At 38.1% G+C, this 20,234-nt stretch overlaps 1 pseudogene; it reads right to left on the bottom strand.

Moving 5' to 3' along the window:
• Positions 1-7,011: 7,011 nt before the first annotated feature.
• LOC128312988 (cytochrome c oxidase subunit 1-like) lies at positions 7,012-7,862 on the bottom strand (annotated as a pseudogene).
• Positions 7,863-20,234: the final 12,372 nt, after the last annotated feature.

Below are 20,234 nucleotides of genomic sequence, written 5' to 3' on the forward strand. Positions count from 1 at the left end.
GGTCTCATTGTAACTATAAGGAAAGAGGTCCTTATAAAATTTTATGTCAACTATATTTCAGTTAAAGAAGAAAGAAGAGAGCTCCTTGTTGGTAGACAAACTGGAAAAAAATGCACTTACACCACCATTTTTGTACCTTGGAAGCCAGAAAAATGGCATTTGTTGATGTAACAGTAGTTTGTACATATCAGCTGGACTTCGCCTCTCCCAGAGTGGGTTTGGTTCTTCTTTTACATTTGGATCCCTCCTGAGCAGTGACACAAAGCTGCCCAAGCAAATCCTCCACTGACCTAAATGTCCACTGTCTCACTTCAAACCCACACTCTAACCCTGTTTCCATCCCTCTGAGCAGCGGTGTGGAGCTGGGGGTGGGGCCCTGTCCTATTACCAGGCATTTTGCAGTTGATTAACTTGACCGTGTGTTCACCCTGTAGGAAACTACAAAAAGAAGAGACTTAACTGCTTGGTTTAACATGCTTGAGAGTCACCTCTCTTGAGATAGACAAGAGTCAACGGTCCCCGGGTGGGTGACTGTATCTTCAGCACCTGAGCCAGGAGTTATGGCTGCACTAACACTGACACTCACTCGTGTGCACCACAGGACACTTTTCTACCCCTGCCCCCATCCTCCACAGCTATCAAAATGGAGATTTCAGTGATGAATATAGGAATGGGGAGAAGAAGGATTTGAGGAATCACTAAGTGTTTTTAGGGTAGCGTTGAAGAGTCTGTTTCTACTTACTCCCTATGTTACTGGAGTAATTCATCTCTCCTAGGCTTCACTTTCTTCTATGAAGCGGGGATTCTAATATCTATGTTGCTCGGTTATTTTAAATCAATGTAGGTAGAGTCCCTTATAGATAGTTGGACTTTTTCTTAATGTTCTATCATGTGCGTCTACCCTCACCAAGCTCATTTGCCATGTTATCCCCCGTTATTAAGTCCGACCCTCCCCTCTCTTGGCTGCATTCTATCCCTAGTTCTTTTCCTCCTGCACAAATTCTGTCCATTTCTCTAAAGACCGTGCCTACTTCTTAGACTTCTATTTTAACTGCTGTGATAAGGTAGAATTTCAAACTGATACTTCTCTTTTCCCAGTTCTCTGATTTAGCAAAACCTATCTGTTTCATTACCCTCCTGTTGAGTTCTATTTGCCTCTCTATAGATCACAGGTGCAACTTCCATTTGTGACAATGGGAGTGTTCTTCCTGGGGAAATCAATTCAAAGGAACCCTGGCTGGGGAAGAAAAGAGTCTCAGGGAAAAATAACAACAGCAGAGACATTTGCTTTTTAAGGATTTTCTAGGCCTTTTGATGTTTCCTTGGGAGCTATTTTGGGTGGAGGTGCCCTCAGAGGGGACCAAAGTGGGAAATGACGGGGATCTTGTGTTTTTAAGACATTTAGAACTAGTTTGCTATGATTTTCATCTAATAATACATTTCCAGGCATGCAGTAAAATGTTTTAAAGTGGTTTCGCATCTTATTTGATTCTCCCAGCAGCCCTTTCCAAGAGCTGTGAAATTCTGGGGCTGAGAGGTAGCTTGAGGTCATTTAGGTAAATGTGTTCCTCTTACAGCAAAGGAAGCCCATTCTAGAGACATTAAGTAATGAAAATCTAGGACAAGAACCATTGCTGACAGCTCTAGGGCCGTGTCCTTTATTGGAAAACCTGCTTGTATCTTCCTCAAGCTGATCATCAAAGTCTCACATCCCTCCATCCCTCCCACTTCCCATTATGGAAGAGCACACTCTGGGTTCTAGGTTGGTTCTAGATTTTTTGCTGGAAGTGGAACCAAAGGCTTTACATTTCTTCTACTAAAAAAAGGTTTTGATTAAGTATTCTTGCTCCAGGACGTGTTCAGTGCTTTGCATTTTTTAATTTTTTTAAAGTTTATTTATTTTTGAGACAGAGAGAGACGGAGCATGAACGGGGGAGGGGCAGAGAGAGAGGGAGACACAGAATCGGAAGCAGGCTCCAGGCTCCGAGCCATCAGCCCAGAGCCCAACGCGGGGCTTGAACTCACGGACCGCGAGATCATGACTTGAGCTGAAGTTGGACGCTTAACTGACTGAGCCACCCGGGCGCCCCAGTGCTTTGCATTTTAACCGTGTGCCAGTGATACCTTACCTAACCCAGCTATAATTTGGTTCCCTCATTTGACTCCTGGAGAGAGAAAGTCATTTACTGTTAGGGAAATAGAAGGAAGGTAGGTTTGGTAATCTGCCACTCATTCTAATTCCCAAAGGAGTTTCTAATCAAGATACTTACTTGATTAGGAAAATACCCAAAATGGGAACTAAGGAGCCACTTTATAAATATCTGGAAGAGTTCCCAGTAACCTACATCCTGGATGCCGGTAAAATCTCAGATGAAAATGTGACATGGTCCAGGGAGCGTACGTGAGGCCTTTTATTCCTTGGCTTTTCAATGAATTAGCTGGACTAGCCACCCTGTCTTGTCATGGAGGAGGTGAAAGAGAAAAAAATGGCTGGTGATCTGACTCAGGAGACAGACTTTGTCCAGGTCACTTTACCACAAGAAGTCTCATGGGGGTCCCATGGTAACTTTAAAGAAGTGTAATCTTATCTACTGTAAACAAAGCCCTGTGCCTCTGGTTCTGAACTCAGACCAGCAACTCCTCCAGCACAGGAGAGGGGTTGGTTAGACCAGGGTGGGGTTAGGAGGGGAGCAGTGGGGCAAAGTAGCTCCCCACCCACCATCAAGTCTGACCTCAGCAGTTGTGAGACTTGAAAGCGTTAATGCAAGCCAACTCTTTAAGACATAAGAAAGGCCCACCACGGTTTAGTTACTATCATTTCTGGGCGCTCCTTATCCTCTAGGGGAATGTGAGAACACCACGATTACTCCCAGCGCGCAGGAAATGCAAACATGTGAACTACACTAGGGAAGTGAGTCCACAGATAAGATGAAATCTTTATACTTACTATTACGGAGGATTCTAGTTTTGATGAGCAGTGATAAATGAAGCTGCAAGGATCTTTTCATTTTTACAGATTGATGTAATGAGAAGTCATCTACCATTTTCTACAGTTTTAGCAGGTTTTTGTCCAGTTAGAGACTACATGTTTACCCCAGAAATCCTTTTAAAGGGCTTATCTCCTGTTCTTCTTGATGCTTTTGCACTAAAATATTTATTTTGTATGTCTCTGAATCATTCTAAGTTGATAGAAAACTCTCCCTCCTATTAATACCCCTGAAGAGTCTCTTCTAATAATGCCTTCTCCTATTAATATCCTCTCTAAGCTATTAATATCCCCTTGCTTTAGGGTATACAAGTGCTCTATTAAGTTCTGGACATTTATTAAAAATTCAGGGGTTCATGACTCCAAATGTGTTCTAGATCTTGCCATAAACCATCATAAAAAGGAATCTAAAAGCACATACACAGAGCCAGGCAGCTGGAGTTCACTCCAAGCTCTACTATTTACTTGCTCTGGGTCCCAGGGCAAGTTACAAAGTCTCTGTTTGTGTTAGTTTCCACATGTGCAAAATGGAGGTAATAATAGCACAGTCTAAAAGGATTAAAAGAGTTAATTAATATAAGCATGCCTAATGCTTATAGTAAACATTACCATTACTCTTATTTCATAACTAAAAATAATACTAAGATCCCTTTCTCTGATTCCTTATAAGAACCATGTAATTTATGAAATATACTGTGACCTTACTTCCTTGCCCTTTAGCAACATCCACTCTGGGTTTTTGGTTACTTTATTGATGAAAGGTTGCCACTAAGTACAAGGAAATAGCAAGCAGTTTTGGAAACAAACAGTATAAATAAACAAGAAAAAGGGGCACCTGGGTGGCTCAGTTGGTTAAGCATCCAACTCCAGCTCAGGTCATGATCTCGCCAGTTTGTGGGTTCAAGGCCTGCGTTAGGCTCTGTGCTGACAGCTCAGAGCCTGATGCCTGCTTCAGGTTCTGTGTTGCCCTCTCTCTCTGCCCCTCCCATGCTCATGCTCTGTCTCTCTCTGTCTCTCAGTAATAAATAAATGTTAAAAAAAAAATTTTTTTTTAAAGAATAAGAGAAAGAATATAGTGGCAAAGTCAAGGAAAGCCTGAGACCTGAAACATATTACATGTCTGTCCTAGCGTGTTCCATGTATGCAGGGTAACAGAGGAGCCTGACATGACAGACTAAACTCTGAGACTAGGAAAATCCTGAGATGTTTAGACATCTGTGTCCAATTGGACTGTACTTAAATCATCCACGTCGAATCCAATCTATGTCCATTTTCAGAGCAATAATCTGTCTATTCTTGTGGTGTATAAGGTTTTACCAACCTCTAGTGAGTTTCCGTGTAATGTTCCCTTAAGTGCTTCTTGTTAGTTTTATCCCACTAGCACCTTGAGTGGTCGTCTATGAAAAGATAGAGGTCCTGGTCAGCACCAATCACACATTTTTTAAAATATATATTTCACTTATCTCTTGACTAAGAGCTTTTACTCTGACACAATCTTAGTTTTAAACTAATACTGCCGTTAGCCCTCAAGAGGTTATTAAGTTTAGTTTGGATCCCAATCTGGCAAGAAATGGGAAAATCGAATGCTGAAAACATTGGCAATATAAAATGTCACTAATCAGGGGCCATTTACGTAATTATCTAGAGCCAGGCCTGGCGGTTGAGTAGTTGGTCTTGGGAGTCAAATGTATGAGTTTCAAACCCACCAGCTAAGTGAGGCTGAATAATTTTTTGTGGCTCTGTTTTCTCTTATCTCAGTAGTGATGAGACCACCTACTGGGGTAAGAAGGAGCGGTCCTAGTACAGCGTTTGGCACAAAGGGAGCTCCGCTCATCAGCAGGCATGCTGAACCAGACTCTATCCCGCTCCTGCCGAGTCCACCGTCAGTGGCTTCCCAATGGTCTTGGAATTACATCCAAATGCCTACTGTGGCCCACATGTCCATGTGATCTGCCTCCTGCCCACGCCTCACTCTCATCCTGCCCCTCCGTGCTTCATGGATGACTTTGTATTGATCAAACAGCCACGTTCTTTCCTGCCTTAGGAATTTGGCATGTTCCGTACTTGGAAAGCCTTTACCCATGCTCTTTAAACAACAGGCTCTTTCTCATCTTCAGGTGTAAGTTCAACTATCTCCTCTGGGAAGCCTTCCTTGACTTCTCTGCTGAAGATGGTTCCCCTGTTCCATCACCCATGTTACTTCTCATGTCTCCTGTTTGTTTCCTTCTGTGCATGCATTACAATCTGTTATCCATATTAATTGTTTGTCATTTCTTCTACTTGCTTATTGTTGTCCTCCAGCTTCTAAGGAGGTAATCCATAAAGCCAGGGATCTTGTCTTCTTTATTCACTGCTGTATGTGCAGCACTAAGAAGTGTCTGAAACATAAAAGGGGCTCAATAAATAATCTTAAATTAATATTTTTGCTAAATATTACATTATAATTTCTTACATTAAAATGTCATCCTTCATAATAATGTTATATTACTATCCAAATAATGGTTAAGGGCGCCTGGGTGGCTCACTCGGTTGAGCGTCTGACTTCGGTTCAGGTCATGATCTCACAGCTCGTGAGAGTTCGAGCCCCGCGTTGGGCTCTGTGCTGACAGCTCAGAGCCTGGAGTCTGCCTCGGATTCTGTGTGTGTGTGTGTGTGTGTCTCTCTCTGCCTCTAACCCACTCGCATTCTGTCTCTGTCTCTCTCAAAAATAAACATTTTTAAAAATGTAAATAACAGTTAAAAACTAATAAAATACTTTTAAGCTGTTGTAACAACTAACAGTTAAACTTATTTTCAGGGCTTATGAAGGAAACTTATTTCCCAGAAGGAAAGCCAAAAATGCCAACACTTGGCTGGGTAAGCCAGTTGAACCAGTCATTGTTGCAGTGAAATCAGAGGGTTGTTAACTAGTGGATTGGGTGAGGGAAACAGGATACTTGGGAATATTACAATTAGAATAACAATAGGTAACCCTATTATTGTTGGGGTACTGAGAGAGGCAAATAGATTTTCATTCGTTTTTCTTCCCAGGGATTAGGTTGTTTTAGCGTTATTGCAGATTTACGTTCTGGATTTCATGGATATGAATGGTTTGACATTTTTTGGTTGAAATATAATGAGCAGTGTTATAATTATTGATATAATAGTGATAAATCAGGTTGGTGTATCTAGTTGTGACATGTCATTAAGAGGAGCTTAGACTCCCCATCTTTAACTTAGAAGGTTAATGCTTATTTAGCTTCTTAATGATTTTACCGTATAGATGCTGATCATTTTTCGAAATATGGTAGTGGAACCAATTCAAGGACAACAGGTATAAAACTGTGGTTTGAGCCGCAGATTTCTGAGCATTGGCCATAATATAACCCAGGCCGTGTGCCCATTAGGGTTGTTTGGTTTCGTCTGCCTGGGATGGCATCAGTTTTTAGGCCTAGGGATGGAACAGCCCATGAGTTCTGGACATCTTCCGATGAGATTAGTATGCGGACAGTCATTTCTACTGGCGGTGCTACTCAATTATCGACTTCTAGTAGTCGGAGTTCTCCGGGTTTTAATTCTTGAATGGGAATTATGTAAGGAGTCAAAGTTTAAGTCTTCATAATCAGTATATTCATAGTTTCAGTATCACTGATGTCCTATAGTTTTCACAGTTAGGGAAGTGTTGTTCATCTCATCTATCATATATAGGATTTGTAGACAAGGTAGGGCAATAAGAATTAAAATGATGGCTGGCAGAATAGTTCAGATAGTTTCTACTTCTTGAGCATCTATTGTGCTTGTATGTATAAGCCTAGTTGTCAGTATTAGTGAAATAGAGAACTAAGGAGCTGATTAGGAATGCAGTTATTAATGTATGGTCATGAAAGTGAGGAAGTTCTTCTATAATAGGGGATGTAGCATCTTGAAAACCTAGTTGATATGCCATAGAGATACAAAGGATTTAAACCTATAATTTAACTTTGACCAAGTTATGTAATTTTTTTACTAATACCTCTTTATTGAGAAAGACATAGTGGTTATGGTATTGGCTTGGAACCAGCTTAAAAGGGTTCGATTCCTTCCTTTCTTATTTTAAGGGCACATAAGGTTGGCTCCTCAAATGTGTGATATGGAGGAGGACATCCATGCAATCATTCGAGATTAGTTGTAGTTAATTCTACTATTGCTACTTCTTGTTTAGATGCGAAGGCTTCTCAGACTATGAAGATTATTAACATTACTGCTGTTAATGAGCTGAAAAAGAACCTATTGAGGACATTGCATTTCAAGTTGTGTATGCATCTGGGTAATCGGAATAATGTCGAGGTATTCCAGACAATCCTAGGAAATGTTGAGGGAAAAAAATGTTATGTTGACACCTACGAACAAAATCATGAGGTGGATTTTTGCCCAGGTGTTGCCGAGGATATACCCTGAAAACAGGGGGAATCAGTGAACAACACCTCCTATAATAGCGAATACTGCTCCTATTGACAATACATAGTGGAAGTGGGCTACTACATAATATGTATCGTGAAGAACAATATCTAATGAGGAGTTTGCTAGTACAATGCCCGTTAGGCCCCCTACAGCAAATAGGAAAATAAAGCCCAGGGCTCATAAGATAGCAGAAGACCATTTAATATTTCCTCTGTGAAGGGTAGCGAGTCAGCTGAATACTTTTTACTCCAGTAGGAATAGCAATAATTATAGTGGCTGATGTGAAGTATGCTCATCTATCAACGTCCATTCCTACAGTGAACGTGTGGTGAGCTCATACAATGAAACCTAAGAAGCCAATAGATATTATTGCTTAAACTATTCCTATATAGCCAAAGGGCTCTTTCTTACCTGAGTAGTTGGTGACAATATGTGAGATCATTCCGAATCCCGGTAAACCAAGTTAGACTGAAATAATTGTCATTCCCGAAGCATATGAGTAAATCTAGTCAGATGAATTGCAAACTGATATTTACAACAATATCCAGAACAATGTAATGCCACAATATTTCTAATAACATCTGGAACCAGGTAATGCTGATATATGGGCATGCATAAATAGAACCATTAGATAAATGTTTGAGAGGCTGATTTCATGCCTATTTTTAGCAAGTGTAAGAAGCAAGTAAATTTTTATATTGTACTTAAGGTTTAACTTGATGACTAAATGTCAGATTAAAAAAAATTTTTTAATATTTATTTATTTGGAGAGAGAGAGAGAGACAGAGAGGCAGAGTGTTAGTGGGGGAGGGACAGAGAAAGAAGGAGACACAGAATCCTGAGCAGGCTCCAGGCTTTGAGCTGTCAGCGCAGAGCCTGATGCGGGGCTTGAACTCATGAGCTGTGAAATCATGACTTGAGCCAAAGTCAGGCATTCAACCGACTGAGCCACCCAGGCGCCTCTCAGATAGTTTTTTAAGATATACAGAGGCAAGAGAAGGACATAGAGCCTTAGATTCAAAAGAGCAGTGATTTATTTCTGGTATCGTTTTTCCCAAGATGCACGGACCAAGGTAAATGACTTCATCTCTTAAAGTCCGAGTTTTCTCATCTAGGATGAATATCATAGAATTATTATAAGAATTAAATCAGACAATGGATAGGAATTTTCTTGGTCCATAGTAGTTTTCTTCTAATGAGGTGATAAAGGAAAAATGATGTATTTGACTCTTTAATATACATTTCTTATTAATAATTTTTCTTCTTTCATTGTAATATTTCACATGTCATTTTCTATTTGACTACAAAATAGCCCTTGGCCAAGAAACCAAAAGCAAAGCAAAGTTCAAATGTCATATGAAAACAAAAATAATTCAGTAGTTTTTATTACACCAACAATTGTTACCTGTGAAAACTGAACAAAGTTCATTTAACTTAAGAACTGATAGAATTCTTCCAACAACAAACCTATTAATAAATATTAGTGCTATAGAGATTTTCTAGTAAAAGAAAATAGAGTAAGCTCTCAGGCTCTCATTCATGCAGTGATTTCAGTGTGTTTTTTAAAATTTGTTCAATGTTTATTTATTTTTGAGAGAGAGAGACAGAGCGTGATCTGAGGAGGGGCAGAGAGAGAGGGAGACACAGAATCTGAAGCAGCACAGAGCCCAATGTGGGGCTCAAACCCATGAACCATGAGATTGTGACCTGAGCCAAAGTCTCAAAGTCAGATGCTTAACTGACTGAGCCACCCTGGCACCCTTCAGTGTTGTTTTAAAAACCAAATGCTTTGAATGCTGGGTATTTCTCTATAGACTTAAACTTTTTCCACCCTTCAGCCTACCTCAGTGATTCTCTCTCTCTTTCTCTCTCTCTCTCTTTTTTATTTTTAAATGTTTATTTATTTTGAGAGAGAAATAGAGGAAGAGCATGCACGCATGAGCCCACGGGGGACTCGATCCCACCAACCATGAGATCATGACCTGAGCCAAAATCAAGGGTCAAGCACTTAACTATCTAGGCCACCCAGGGGCCCCAGTGATTCTCTCTTTTAGTGTGCATAAAATTACTGTGCAGAATTCTATATATAAACCATGTATACTGTGCTTTGGGTAAATTTAAGGGATTTTTCAAAGGTAGTTTTAATTATATACAATTATGACTTTACCTGCTGAGAGGCAAGAATTAACTTGCCCAACACTGATCCTTTACAGGCTGGTTTCACAGTAAAAAAAAAAAAGATTTTCCTTGAAGCTCCCTTCAAACTAGCTTTGTATCAGTGCTTAAGATAATCAGTCCTAGTCAACTGCAAGTTTGGACACCAGCTTTCTCTTCCCAGACCATCATGGCCAGGAGAGACTGGAGTTACCCTCAACAGTGAATGCTTAAGATGGCAAGATAGGGTGGGAGCCAAGGTTCTGTCAACTAATATTGTTATTGTATCTTGGCCCTTGAACAACAAGGGGAGGAGCCATGCTTCCCTAATCATGCAATATAAAGCCATCGAGCCCAAGGGTTGGAGTCTCTTTCTTAGAATCTGCAATCCAGGCCTGCTAGACTTCTATGCACAGCCCTAGCAGGTCTGGTATATGGAATGATAGGCTATTTGCATTGATTTCCATGACACCCATTGACTTAGGGTCTCCTTCTTCCTTTATAAGATACTACTCTACTGTACTAACTTCTTACCACCTGTTCACCCCCTTCCCACTAAAATAATAGATGGAACAGTAAGTATAAACAAATTGTAAGCATTTACAAACTTTACTTTTTAAATCTTGGAGACAAAAATTTCTCCAATTCTTTATCTCTTTTGCAACAGAGTTAGAAAGTAGTTAAGGAATATTTGAGACTAAAACCCTAAACCTCAGTTTTTCAGCCTCCAGTACTCTTCTGCCTATATTGCTATGCTACTGAAATCCAGCTCTGGCACGTGATTAGATTCTATTGGATCAGAGCAGCAGTAACAACAACAATAACAACAATAATGTAGACATCATTTTCAAAAGTGCTTTTGACAAGAGCTTCAAAATATTATCTTATTTAATTTTCATGAGTACCCTCCAAAGAAGCTATTATCTTTGTGTTTTACAAGTGAGTGAATTGAAGCTCAGAGAACATAAGGAACTTGTCTGTGCATACATAACAAAAAGATGATCAATCTCTAAATCAAACCCAAATCTAACCTCGGATTCCAAGCATTAAAAAAAGATTTTCTACCACCTTTACACTCTGGAGGTGAGAGGGATATCCGGATCTGCCATGTTACCCCAGTCTCTATTTATGTCCTCAATATGTTGTGAAACCTACTTTATATTAAGAAGCTTATGCTTTATTTTTCTTTAAATATTTGAGGCATTGCCTATGTAGTTACTGGCCAAATTTTTTATAGAAATATTATTTCTTAATACTTCAGCCATACAAAAAAACCATTTTCAGCAATAAATGTATTTGAAGTTCATTTACAAAAAGACCAGTCTCAGAAGCATTGATTGAATATATCTACACCTCTCGAGTATGACCAGTTATCTGATTTCTAAGTTCACTATACTTTTGAAGCATCAAACAGCATAATAGCAGAGCTCATTGATGGAGGCTAGTGGTGGTAGATGACCACTCTTTTATCCTAGTAAAACTATCATTTTATTTTGTTTTTTAGGTTGTCTTGACAGATGAGGGAAGTGACAGAAAAATAACAAGAGCTGATAGGAAAACTTAAATTTGAGATACGGGTAAATACTTCTACTACCCTCCAGAGACTCTATTGTTGTAAATTATATTGTTGTACATCATAATAGCTAATGTTTATGTTGATGAGTTGGAGCCATTACATTCTATATAAATGCTCTCTTAAAAATGGTAAGAACACTTTAAATATACTTTAGAAAATTTTAGTTACAGGTTAAATTGAATAGTAAACATTTTTATAATTATGAGGGCAAACCCTAAATTAGAAATCCATGATTCAGAGACACAAATTTTCTAGGGATCTCTACTTCTGTAGTAGAGTGCACCAAACCCCATAAAGAACTGAGGCTACCATTTAATTTATTCCCAAAGTATTTTGGAGACATTTGGTGGACCTAACTTCAATCTTCTCTCCTTAGGTAGTTTGACTGTCTGTTCCTCCCTTTCTTCTTTAGGGTAGGAGGGAATGGGATTTGGAGTCAGTTCAGGTGACAATGAATCCCAGCAAATGTAGTCTTAGGCAAGATTTTCACTTCCCTTTACAAGAATGTGGTAACTACAGAGTTTGCTTGTTCGTTTGTCGCCAAACAATGGCGAAATGATTTCCTTTTCCACTTGTTATAGTCACTGAACTCTTCTGTGGGGGCCTTCTTCATATGATCAGACCACAACCTCTCACCACAGAAGTGGACGACATGACCCAGGCCTGGCCAGAGCACATTGTTCAAGTGATTGGTTCAGATATGAGGATGTGATCCAAGCCAAAACAATTCATCTTCTTCAGGGCTTTTTTTTCTAGAGTTTTCAGAAAAAAAGGCACTCTTTCTCCCTGTTGGAATTACTAGCTATGGGGGTAATGTCAGCCTGGAACTTCAGTGTTCATCTTTGATACACTGGAAAGAGCCTATCTGAAAATAAAGCCAACTCAGAGGGAAACAGAGCTGAGACACAAAGATGAAGTGCCAGAAAAATGATGATAACCTTCGACCCTGTGGACTCAGCCAGGCCTGAAGGCAATATCATAGGTTTTCCAGTTATTTGAGCCAACTAAATTCTCTTTTACTTAAAATAGCTGGCATTGGATTTCTGGCAATGTCATCTAAAGAATCCTTATTCATATATTCCCTAAATGTCATTTTCTAATTTATAAAATGGTGATGAAATTCACTATGTCATCGAGTAAGATTTAAATAAAATGGTGAATGCCAATGACAGAGCACACATTGCATCCTCAATAAATGAACTCTGAATTCAACAATGAAATGCATTTTCTCTACAACAGGAACTTTCACTGTGATTTCATTCTGCCCACTTCCCAGCTGATAGACGTTCTCGCCTCCTGTGGATGGGCCACTAGATGTTGGGCCTGCCTTTTCCATGGCCAAGTTGGTCAGGATGCTTCATACTGCTCTTGGCAGGCAGATGTTCTTAGAAGAAAAGGTCTCCGTCCTGCTGTGCCCTGGAACTATGAGACATCTCACCTAGGGAAGATAGAGATTTCCCAAGAAGACCACATTTAAAGCACAGATGAGCTGATTTTGGTCCTGATTCAGGAACATCTGGAGGAACAGCTGTGGATGACAAGAACATGTTTATCTCTTTTGAAAAGAAAAGTAGTGAAAAGGCAGGGAGTACACCGGGACAAAATAAGAGATCTCTTTCCATCATCCAAACTTGGAGTGGGAAATGATGAGTAAAAACACAGCTTATTTTAATTTTTTAATTCGACGATAGTAGACACACAGTGTTACATTAGTTTCAGGTAAATCTACACCTGTGATTCCACAAGTCTATGCATTATGCTATGCTCTCAAGTGTGGCCACCATCTATCTCATATGTAGATGACAAACTGATGGTTGTCAGAGGGGAAGGGAGGGGGGAAGATGGGCAAAATGGGTGAGAGGGAGAAAGAGATAAAAGCTTCCAGTTATAGTAGAGCTTGTTTTTAAATCAGATATTTTAATGAGTTGAGAAGGTAGAAAAGAGAACTAAAGTCTTAAAGCCATTAGCCTTTGTGCCTCCCACCCACAGCTAATATTAGTTATAAGGGTCTAGAAAGTATATCAGTATTTGATCTCCAAATATTTCCAACTGGCAAAACCTAAACTTCTTTCTTTTTTTTTAAGTTTTTTTTTTGTTTTATGTTTATTTATTTTTGAGACAGAGAGAAAGAGACAGAGCACAAGCCGGGGAGGGGCAGAGAGAGAGGGAGACATAGAATCTGAAGAAGGCTCCAGGCTCTGAGCTGTCAGCACAGAGCTCGATGCAGGGCTCGAACCCATGAACCGTGGGATCATGACCTAAGCTAAAGTCGGACACTTAACCAACTGAGCCACACAGGTGCCCCCCTAAACTTCTTTCTTATTGTTAGAAGGCTAACTCCCTTAGGATTACATTTGGGCGATTATGTCCTAAAAAAGTCCCTAAAATGTACTATACTTTCGTAAGTCAGTAGTTTTTCCTTTCTTTTGGCAAGATTAAAAAGACCATATACTATGACTTTTTCACAAATAAATTCAGTAGTTTGGGCTCAACTTCACAAACTTATGATCATGGCTTTTAAAAGAACTTTTTTTTAAGTGCCTGGCTCTATGGAGAGAACCCAAATGTCCATTGAGTGATGAATGGATAGAGAAGATGTGATATACACACACACACACACACACACACACACACACACACACACATATACATACAATGGAATATTACCCAGCCATCAAAAAGAATGAAATCTTGCCATTTGCAACAACGTGGATGGAGCTAGAGTGTATTATGCTAAGTGAAATAAGTCAGAGAAAGACAAATCCCATGATTTCACTCATATGTGGAATTTAAGAAACAAAATAGGTGAACATATGGGAAGAGGGGAAAAAAGAGAGAGGGAAACAAACCATAAGAGACTCTTAACAAGAGACAGCAAACTGAGGGTTGATGGAAGGAGGTGAGTGGGGAATGGGCTAGACGGGTGATGAGCATTAAGGATGACGAGCACTGGGTGTTGTGTGTAAGTGATGAATCATTGAATCTACTCCTGAAACCAATATTGCACTGTATGTTAACTAGCTAGAATTTCAATAAAAATTTAAAAAGAAAAGAAACGTGATAAAAAAAATAAATTAGAAGTGCCTGCCTCATATTTACCCAAACTAGGAAAAATAAAATTTAAACCTCCCCTGGGGGAAAAAAAGAGACTAGTTGCAGTTTTATGGTCTAAACTCTATGTATTTTTTTTTACTGCAGCCAAGTTACTGAGGTGTTTTTCTCACAGAAAAGTTAGAACCTGATCATAAACAAACTGTAAAGGCATGTTAGATTAGTTGTTATTATGCATTTTCTAATCCTCCTTCGCGTGGAGACTTTCTAGAAGACAGTTCTAGAATACTCATCCATGCTAGTGAAAAGGAGGAATTCAGGTTTCTTTTCAAGAGGGAGTAAAAGCCTTGCAAAACATATGGGTTTAGCTTTATTGCAAACAGTTTCTAGACAAACATAGATGAGCGATTTCACAGCAGCAGGGCACCCATGTAAGTAAATACTGAACTGTGGGACTCAAAAAAACAAATTCAAAGGAAAACATTAATCAGCTTGAGTTTCTCCCCCCACCCTACAACATTCTAAAAGAATAAACAGATCAACATTAAGGAATGCTTTCAACAAGAACAACAAGCAAAGCACAGTTTCGTGTTGCCCTTGATAAAAATTTTCAGCTATTTAGAGACTTTCTCTTAGCTATTGTTCATTTTGGGTCATCATGTATGTGAAATAGTCAAACATCAAAATACTGTAATGTCCTAATTACTTTGCCTTGGAAATATTGCCTATTCAACTTCTGGTTGACCCAGAAAATATGCTGCACCCCTTATTGGATGAAAGTAGGTACTAAGTGTATACCTGACTCAGAGAGTAGCTTACATACCAATATTCAGAGTTCCTTACTGAGAAGTACTTTTTTTATAGAAAGACATGATAAAGAGTCTCAGCTTGAGATCTTACAGTAACTAAATATACAATGTAAAGCAGAGACTTAAAATATTCTGAGTAACCTAGGTTTGAAACATTTTCATCTAAAATAATCAGGTAATGGGCAAGGAATAATTTTTGTTTCTTGGTTTATCACTGTAATTTTCTTCACTGTCTGCTTAGTGTAGCCAAAAATCTGTGCAAATGTAGCTGTTCTGAGAACCACACACCCGGACTCCAGGCACCCATTAGACAATGTTCAGCAACTCTCGTCTTACCAAGCAGAAGACAGGGTCACTGGCTCAGTTCCTCTGCGGCCAATCGTTTCCATACTTTTCTTCTTGAGATAATTTTGCTTACATGCAAAGACATTCATTGCAGGGTTAAAATGGGGAGCAACTTTCTGACATAAAAGCAAAACTGTATATGTTCCTAAAATAGCATTATTGACAATGAGGCTAATGCATTTAGATTATTGAGTGGCCCATGTTAATTTGAGTCTGTATTTGAATGTCGTTTTATACATGTCTTGTTTTGGGCTAAAGGTTGTATGTAATGGTAATTGTTAATGCCAGCGATGCTTTTATTTTATTCTCATGAATAAGTATAAACACATACGAAAAGTTCAGTAAATTGTAATAGGTAAATAATTTTTCAAACACATTTTATCGGCATTTATGAAAACCTAACCCCTGTTCAAAAAGTTTTCTCACTAAAAAGATTGCATAAAAAAAATAACTTCTCAACAAGACTACCATTTTCAGTGTTGAGATTAGAGATCTATCTGGTAGGTAGATATAATTTTCTAGATCAAAGGCTTGTATAACTTAATATTACTGAAAACTGATCATCTTAAATGTGTGTGTGTGTTGGTAAACCCAACTTTAGAAAAAATAAGCATTCTTATTGGCTTAGTTTTATATTTTTATGATTACTTTTATACTGAATCTTTACAACACTTAATAAGCAATCATTTTTTTACCATTAAGGATTCCTAGTAATAAGCATTTTCAACTATTTGAGAATATGTTACAAATGAGATTTTGTAAACTATTACAGAGTAATCCTTTGGAGAATGGTATTAGTTACCTAGTTTTTGCTTGTATGACAAAAAACAATTAGCAACTTTCCACAGTCATATAGCTAGTTTTTGAAAAGTATTTTAGTAGTTATGATCATGTGTACAGTTTAAAATGCCATTTAAACAATATTACAACAGTGAAAAATATTTTAAATCATTTTACCTGCAATATTCTCTTTTCAACAAATCAAGCTATTTTAATTTTTCTGACCTTTCTTCTAATTCTCTACCTGCTTACAACATTTCAAGTAGATTTATTTACAAACCATGCTTTTGTGAGGAATCTGTATATACCATAAGGCATATTTAAATGTCTCCTATTATTATCTATGCTGTTTGCTATTGTGTTTCTGTGTTCTTGGAGGGCTCTGTATGTATTTGGGAGAAAATAGATTCAAATATGGCTCACTTTTCTCTGTGTAGGTGATCTAGAGGTTTATGAGATGAAAGAGAAGATAACATTGATGCTACTCTTTTCATGTCACTGCCCAGTATTATAGCTGCATGTTTAGCCTTTGTTATAAATGATGCAGCTAGCTCAATATAGTGAAGGTCCCAGAGCCTGTGTTACATGACATGTCTAATACTAGGAGTCCGGAAGGTCAAGGAAGGTCACCATTCTTCCCAGAGTGAGTGGATAGTAGTCAAATCATCATACATAGCTACCCTAGAGTCTAGAGCAATTTAAAGAAATATTTTCAGCTCAGCCTCTTAGGGAGTCAGTGAAGAAGAAAAGCAACAATTCATCTGTAACTACTTAGAATCCTGGAGTATGTTAATAACTATTCCTATGGAAAGGCATTTTACGAAAGAGTTTACTATCTATGAATACACTTCTTTTTAAGTAAGGACTAGAATTGGCAAAGTTTGTCTTTGTCTGGAAAGTTTGTCTTTGGTGGCTAAAAGACAGGTGCCAATACAGTTCTGTGAAGGCTCTTGAACTCTCTGAGGATGACAAAAAAAAAAAAATCAACTAGAAAAGCTATCAAAATTATGAGTTAGCTAGAAGTCATTCAAGAAATAACTAAGTGAAAGCTTTTTTAAGATGTATTTACAGATAGAAGTAGAATAAATTTAACTAGAAATTAAAATACAGATTTCTTAAAAATATCTTCATGATGTTCTGCATTTATGTATTGTTAATATCCACTTTGATTAATTTCTCTACTTGGTTCTGTTTACATAATTTTAAAATGTATCTAACTAAAGGGATCATAATAATTACTCCAGAACCGTCAGCCCCTTTGTGTCTCCAGCAGCAAAGAATGGTATGCTTTAGTATTTTAAGTTATTTAATTTCTAACTAACAAAATATTTTAAAACTAATATAGATTTTATAGTCTATTTTATAGTCCAAATAACATTATATTTAATCATGGAACACATTTTTTTCAATAATTTCTTCTGAATATGAACACTCTGAGTAAAAGACAATCAGATAAAGGCATTAAATTTTTGTGAAGAGATTTCACTAGGAAACCATCTAAGAATTTATTGTGTGACTCATTAAGGATTTATTCAATATTTACAATGAATTGTCCATTTGATTTACTATCTAGAGGGAAAATGGCACTGGATTACATGATGGAAGTTTAGGGGCCCATAAAAATTAAGATTTCAAGAAATACTGTATTTGCTTTCAAATAGCTTATCATTTTAGATCAGTGAATTAAAATCTCAGTGAAACACAATATGCTGTTATATATAAAGAGCTGATATCATAAACTATTAGTGTGGCATGCGTTGCACAGTGGTCTTGATTTACTTTGTCAAGAATCTAATCTTCAGTATCTTTAACAACTGGTAGCAGGGAGGTGTGAAACCACATACAGGTAAGGTAATAAGTTCTCTCCCTAAAGTCTTAGCTTTAGAAGTTTCTTGAACTGGGTTAGGTTGAGTGGGAAGTGATAAAATAGGTAAGGAAGTAGTTTAATTTACTAGATATTCTGATTGAAACAAAGACTACTTCTCTCTCTCTCTTTCTCTCTCCCTTTTATTTTTCTCCCAATCACTGTTATTGAGTAATGCATATTTTGTAATATGGAAAGATGTGTGGCCATATCTGTGTGGATTCAATACAGACATGTTCACTGTCAACATTTCATTTCTCTCTATATTCTTTCTAATTTAGACCTAAAACTGGCTTAGCATAGGATGCTGAGGTTGCCTATAAGAAAGAAAAAAAATTTCCTCTTCTTTCCATGTCTATGTTTGAAAATAATAAATCTATTGTATAACGTAGTAAAAAATAAATTAGACTGGGAATCGATTGAGTATGGATTTAATTTCAGGTCTACTTATAAGTAGCCAATAATTAGCAGGGTGACTATGAGCAAGTTATTTCACCACTCTTCGTCTGGGTTTCCCTATTTGTTGAAGAGATTGGATGGAGAAACTTCTAAGACTTCTGTCACTGCTGTGATTCTCTGACTCTAAGAATTTACTGAGTTAGCCCTCTGTAAGCATTGTGGACAATACAGAAATAGTATTAGATATTATCTCTGCCCTCAAGGCCTTTGGAATCTAATCATGATTGAACAGTAAGACTAATATGACAAGTTGCTGGGAAAAAATACAAATCTAATAGATACAGCTGTATGCTTTGTCTCCTAAGAGCTTTGTAAAGAGCTCTCTCTTTTCTGAAACACCCCTCATTCCAAGATACCCCACTCTCCCGGTTTTCCTCCTACTTCACCAACTGCTCCCTCTCATTCACTTTGCTGACACCTTTTTTCCTCACTAAGTATTTCTGTTCCTTGTGTGAGACCTCTTCCATCTTTGCATACTTTCTCCATATATGATCTTATTGATACTCTTGCCTTTAAATGCTATCTATATTCCGCTGATTCCCACATCTATGTTTAGCCTCGATTTTTTCCTTTGAGCTTCTGGCTCATGTTTTAAACTACCTACTTGATCTCTTCATGTGGTTGGTTTATAGAAGCTTTGATTTTAACACATCTTATACCGAATTCTTGCTTTCTCTCCTCTCTCAGTCCTCTTAGTAAATATCAAGTCCATCCATCTTACCATTGTTGTTCAAGCCAGAAATCTTAGACCCATTCTTGATTTCTTCCTTTCTTTCTTCCTTTCATGGCCAAGCTATCAGTATATCCTGTTTCTTCCTCTGAGGTTTATTGTGCCCCTATTCACTTCTCTTCATCACCACCCTGCCATCTTGGTCCAGACAATTACTCTTTCTCATTTGGACCATCACAGAACACTAATTGACATTTCACATCCACTCTTGTCATTTACAGTTTTTTCCCAAACAGCAGTTGGAGTAATCTTCTTAATACAGAAATCAGATTATATCAAACATCACAGCACAGTCTGCACATCACTCTTGAAAATAAAGCATTTTGCCATGGCCAGTAAAGCCTTGAATAATGAAGTCTTGGACCAGCTCTATGGTTTCATGTTGCAGCTCCTTCCCAGGGCCCTTTTCTCACACTCAAGCTCCACTAGCTTTTCTTCATTCTGTGAACAACCCAGGTTCTTTTCTGCCTTAAAGCCTTTGCATTTTTTTTTTCTTCCTTCTGCCTGGATTACTTTTCCTTCTATCATATGCAAGACTGACTCTTTCTCATCTTTCCATCAACTTTGTCACCTCTTTAAGAGGTTTTCTGGGGCCTCCTGTCTAATATAGTTCCATTCCCTATTAGTCTTAACAACATTTGCTACCCTTTTCCACTGCACTCATTACAACTTTTATTTATTTGTTTGTTTGTTTGTTTGTTTATTTTTGTAGATAGTCCTCCTGAGGCTGCCACTATTAGATAACTACCCAATATTCAGCCCTACTTCTTATTAAGAAACACTTAATAGTCTTTGGGTGACCACTGCACCCAGATAAACAAAATTACCCACTCTCCTAAGCTCTCTTGCTGTGAGGGGTGGCAATGTGATACAGGTCTGGTCACTGAGTCATCAGCTGATGACTTCAGAGGAAGGTCTTGCTTACCTGTACTTCTGGGGAGTTCTTGCTTACAAATATCCTCCTCCTTCTAGAACTCCTTGCTCATTCCTACATGAAGTATAGACTTGATGTCTGGATATTCAATAGCAATTGTGCAATCATGAGTATGAAAGTCATGAAC

This window comes from Acinonyx jubatus, chromosome E4 (assembly GCF_027475565.1).
Source record: "Acinonyx jubatus isolate Ajub_Pintada_27869175 chromosome E4, VMU_Ajub_asm_v1.0, whole genome shotgun sequence".
NCBI lineage: Eukaryota > Metazoa > Chordata > Mammalia > Carnivora > Felidae > Acinonyx > Acinonyx jubatus.